The 5,934-nt window shown below is 36.3% G+C and overlaps 1 pseudogene; it reads left to right on the plus strand.

Annotated features, from left to right (window-relative positions):
• The first annotated feature begins 3,345 nt into the window (after positions 1-3,345).
• Positions 3,346-4,465, plus strand: LOC124829761 (WEB family protein At5g55860-like; annotated as a pseudogene).
• Positions 4,466-5,934: the final 1,469 nt, after the last annotated feature.

Below are 5,934 nucleotides of genomic sequence, written 5' to 3' on the forward strand. Positions count from 1 at the left end.
CGATTCGTTCTCGTAAGCTTCCATTGTTGCAAAGTTTAAGCCTTTCTCTTGTTTGCTGTAGTTTTCAAAGTGATCCCTAATTCGATTCACACAAAACTTGAATCCCCTTTTAAAACAATTATTTTCTTTTTATTTAAAAAATTTAAATATCCACGTGCTTCACTGCTACTGCTTGAATCAACCACGTCAGATAAGAAGTTCACAACAGCGTGCCACGTCAAATACACCCTAACGCCGTTGGACACAATTTAACGGAAAGGATCCATTTGTTGCAATTTTCATAAATTTGGGACCCAATTGATATTTCCAGAAAGAAAGGGACTAAATTGAGATTCCATGCGAAAATAGGGACTTAGTGAATGATTAAACCTTTCATTTAATAACTTCCCCACCATTTTCCTTCTCTTTGTCCTTTTCTATTTTCTCATATAATTAAAACAATGAAAGAATACATAATTGACTGAAAAATTTAAGCGCGGAATCACATAATCATGACTTTTTGGAAGACATGTATAGTTTTTTTACCAGAATTTGTTTGTCTGGTAGATTTTTATTTTCAACATTTACGGTTGCAACAGGCATTCTTTTAGTTAATGGAAAAAGACAGAACACTGCTAGTTCAGTTAATCTTGTGTTAAATATTATAAGACTAAAATTAGTATTTTATCTTAGACTGATGTTGCATCCAATTTTTATCCTTTGATATTTAAATACTGATGCGTTTTTCCAACACAGACTCACCTTGACATTTGTTGGAGATCGTTTTGCATTGTTGACTGCACAATATTGAAATCAAGCTTTGCTGCTTCAAGCAGAAATCGATTTGAGTCTGTTCTTTTAGCATAAGATTCAATGGACCACCTTGCTTCCAGCCTTTGAATTCTGTGATCGAGTGGAAGCTCCAATGCATGATTAACTTGTTCCAAAAGCATGTTACTGCCTTTACCTTCGTTGAGGGCAACCCTAAGGTGGAAGCTAGAGAAGACCATGGCCTCATCCAAAATCTTCTCTCCTTCGTATCCAAGAAACGATGCCTCGTACAGACTCAGCATTCCCTTCACATCGCTCACAAGGCTTGCCTTGCACTACAAAAAAGTTGGGCATTACCGAAGGCCAGAACCCCTCGGAAACTGCCATAAGCCGTCGATAAAGGGTGTTTACCGAAGGCTTATCGACGGCCAAAAATCCTTCGGTAAATCTCTTGTCGCTAAATTTACCGAGGGCTTCTGCCCTTCGGTAATTACCGAGGGCCAAAAGCCTTCGGTAATTACCGAGGGCCAGAAGCCTTCGGTAATTTCCGAAGGGCGAAAGCCTTCGGTAATGACCATACGAGGGTATTTACCGAAGGGCAGAAGCCTTCGGTAATGACCTACTGTGGGCATTTACCGAAGGGTAAAAGCCTTCGGTAAATTGAAGAGAAGGTTTCAGAGAAATGGTATTTCTTGTGCAACCCAGACCTGTATATCAAATTTTTTTGCCAATCCAAAGATGAAAAACCAAAGAAGAACAATGGCAAACAGAAATAAAATGAACTCTACAACTTATAAAGTGGCTGGAAAAATTAACAGCAGTGGCTAAATTGAGTTTGAGTGATGCTAATGGTCAAATGACACTTCAAGGAAGTTTGTATCATCAAATTAACAGCTGAAATTCACTAGTTCACTTCCAAATTTAGGTAAAATTAATGGTTTAGGAAGTGATTTTTCATATCAGCTCAAATTTGACCAAATGCACAGTGCACACAAGTTTGGAATGGCAAAATACACTTTCAAAAATGGTTAAACTGCACTAAAACAACCAGAGTCATCAAATCACCTCTGCTGTAGCCAAAAATGCAACAAAATAGGGTGGTTTAAAGAAGAAATCTGCATATAGGCTTCTCAAGAACCATTTGAACAGTGCACACAAGTTGAAAATGACAAAATATACTTGTTCAATTGTTCATAATGCATAGAAATAGCCAGCAGCTTTGTATGATAGTAGCATTTGCCAAAATTCAAGAAAATTGGACCAAAACTGCATCAGATTTTGAAAGCATGGAAATGACAATTTGAAAGCACACACAATGACTCTAGGAATGTCCTAACACTAGATCTAACTGCAGAATATCAGCTAGAAGAATTTTAAACACCTAAGACACATCAAAGACAACAATCACGGTGAAAAAGATTGAATGAAAATTGTGACAGCACTTGAAACCAGATTTTTGAGGAACTCAACTATGCTTATTGCATTGTATTGATTAATACTGGTTGGCACTGCCTGGAACATGTTTAACATCACCAAATAAACCTGTTCAAAGCTTTAGATGCAAAGAAATCTACACAAAACAGATTGCATGTGATCAAACCAGAGAAGCAAATGTGATGCAGATTTGTGATTACAGAATCATGTGTGGACTGATTTAGCACATATAATCAAGGCTAGACATTGTGTCATTGGCTTATATGATTCATCTATGGCTACACATGCACAAGAACTCAAATTAAACGAAAAATTTACAGCAGAACAGATTCAAACGCATGCTGACTTAGGTCCTAATACAATAAAGACACGTTGGAAATAACTCAATTAGCAAAAAGACATTGGTTCTTAGCAACTAAGCAACTGAAAATGGTCCTTACAGCAACTGGAACACTGGTCTGAACAATCTAACCACCAAGCATTTGGATTACGAACCTTATAGCAACACATGTATACTTTAAACACTTCACAACAACACCATAATAACTAGGCACTGGATTAAAGCATAATAATAAGGGAACTACTGAAAGTTCCTCTTATACCAAAACAAATCACCAAAACTTATTTCCTAGTCCATTGAATATTATAAACTCAGTTTTGCTTTTGTGATGGAGTGATTTTTCTGCATTTTTGGCCATAACAAAGTCAGATTTCGAATGCTACCATTTCTATGTTGTCTGACAGTTTGAGCAAGTCTAAAATGATGTTTAAAACTTGCTAGCAAAGTTCAATTAGTGGTATAATGGTCTAAGTGCATAATAGTATACTAAACCCTCAACTTTCAGTCAAAATTGGGAAGTGGCAAGGTGTTTTTGAATAACAGTTTGGATTTGAGCCAATTAATACTGTGAACAAGTTTCAAAACTTTAATCCAAGTTACAGCAGTGATTAGTTTTGACCTACAGTCACTGCTGTGACATTTCGTGTCTTAAACCACCAAGTTGTGAGTCATTTTTGTGGCAAAAATTAAGTAGACAACACTTTCACACTAATTGTTTGTGGTTACAGACTTTGATTGCAGGTCAAAAGCCTAGGAATCAACTTTAAAATTATAAAATTAGCTTACATAAGAAAATAGCTATTTAGGAAACTAAGGCTAATATGGGTGTTGTCATTATACACTAAGAGATAACCATTTTTGTGCAATACTTTTACATTGATTGGAAGAAACTATTCAGAAACTTGATATGTGCAGATTCTCATTCAATTCTCCCAAGAAATTAAATTCTCAAATCTGAATCATGCTTCTTTTGGTCTTATAATTAGTTTTTCATTGTGCTAAATTTCTTTGTAAGTTCATTTATGCTCTCTTCATACTTAGTTGCACCTTTTCTAACTTAATTCAGTTAGTTCAAAGTTCTTTGAGTCTTTTTTATTGTTAACCAGTCATTTCAATTCCTAAAACTCAGAATTGGTGATGAGGTTCTGTTAATTTTCTACATAATTGAATGTTGCAAAAGTGACATTTTGAATTAGTGTCCATTAGCAGCTCAAACAAGTTTGTTTTGATATTTAAATCTTGTTGAAATGGTTAAGTTCAAAGTATAGCAACATTTGTAGAAGAATCAAAAGCTAGAGGTGCATAAGAGGAAATGATTTGGAAATTGAACCAGTTGTTCACTGAAACTGAAAATGCAAGGGAAGAAACACAAGAATGGAAGAATGAGGCTGCACAATTGAAGATGGAAGTTGCAGTCACTGAACTTGTTTTAGAAGATGCCCAAATAAAGCTCAAAGCAGCATTGAAAGAAGTAGAGGTAGCAAAAACAGTTGAGGCAAGTGCTGTTCAACATATCAGGGGCGGATTTTAAGTCCTTAGTTCATAAGGTTGAGGAGTCTAATAAATTAGAAGATATGAAATTGGATGCATCCAAAGCAGAGGTGGAAGCTACAAAGGTGAGTGAAAATTAAGTTCTAAAAAGGTTAGAGAAAACCCAAGAGGAAATTGAGGATATGAAAAATGAAACACAGGAAGTCTTGAAAAGGACTGAGATGGCTGAAGCAGCAAACAGACCAGTGGAGAATAAGCAGCTTCAAACAGGGCAAAAGAAATGAACAAAAAAAAGTAGCAGAAGTTGCTTCTAAATTATTGGCTGAAACACAGATGGCAGCAGAATTATCTCATCAGCATTATAGGATTCAAAACCAGAATTCACTACCAAAGGTGAAGATGAAAAATTTAGAGAAAGGGAAGGTTTCAAATGAAGAGAAACATTTTTAATGTTGAGTTGATAGTGCAGCCACTGGTTTATGACAACCAGTAAAGAAACAATTATAAGACTTCATTCAGTTTTATCGTACTTCCCAAAACAGCCCCATTTCATTTAATGAAACCCCTATTAATCCTGATTTATCATGAACCCAACCCCTCCCTTACCTAATACACATGTTCATTAGTTAACACAGTGAAGGACATAGTCAGAATAATTTAGTAACTACGTTATCATGTTCATTAACAGCCTAACTAGATTCAATTTAACTTACTTCACTCCATACAATCATTCTTATTTAACTCTAGACACATGCCCATTCATCAATAAATGAACATCAGACCTGCTTAACCACGCGAAACACAAACAATTTATAAAATATCCATAAACAGAAAACACATTCCACACATATAGGCATGAACTGAGCAAACAATTTATTGAGGACGCGTTCTAAAACAAAGACCTTACCTCGCACTCCAGAATGATCGAAGGAAGACTGCGAGCTCTCAACGCAACAACCAACCTTGGCTTCACCGCAATGACTTACACACGCCAACAACCACGAATCAGCACCCCTACTGCCGCAATAGCCTGAATCGCACACCACCAACCACCACCCCAACCCCAACAACGACAACGTTTCGAAGAGCCCTAACCAAACAAACAACCCCAACCACCCACTAAGGTATTGCTGTCAATGATATCGGCACACAATGCCAACGACCGCCATTACGGATAAACGCCAAGGGAGAGGGAGATAAACGCGAAGGGAGAGGGCGAGAATGGAAGCAAAGGACGAGAGGGAAATTTCTAATTGGGGCACCAATACGAATTCGAGTGTCACGAAATTGGAGACAAACTCCTCCAATACGTCCAAATGCTTAAGTCAGGCCACTTATCGACGGCCAAACACCCTCGCTAAATTAAATCAACACACACCTTCGGTAATGCTTTCCAAGGCCTTCGGTAATTTAGTTGTACCGACGGCCGAAAATCCTTCGATAATGTTCCGCCGGTAATAAGCGCGATTCTTGTAGTGTTGAAATTACCATTCTCCTCCTTAAACCTCTCAAATATATCTACATGATCAAATAAGTACACACGTGAAGCTATAGTACCCAGACAGGCCACTTATATTTGATAAAAGAAACCAAAATGTTCAACTTATACTCAAAATAAATAAACAAAAACATGTAATACTTTATATACCATGGACACTGCAATTACTTGGTATTCTAATTAAATTTATAAATATATTCAAAATACTGATAAGGAATTTAAAATATAATTATATATATATATATATATATATATATATATATATATTAATAAAACTTATTTGTTTATCTGTCTATTAGGCATAGTCTTGTTCCAGATTAGTGCCAGATTAGTGAGGCAGCATAGGCTGTTATTTGAAATGTGGGTTATTGAGTAATTATTATATAAGTGATCAATACTTTTTTGTCCAAAATCTTAGGAC

The sequence above is a fragment of the Vigna umbellata genome, chromosome 6 (assembly GCF_029865625.1).
Source record: "Vigna umbellata cultivar VRB3 chromosome 6, Vumbellata_1.0, whole genome shotgun sequence".
In the NCBI taxonomy this organism is placed as follows: Eukaryota; Viridiplantae; Streptophyta; class Magnoliopsida; order Fabales; family Fabaceae; genus Vigna; species Vigna umbellata.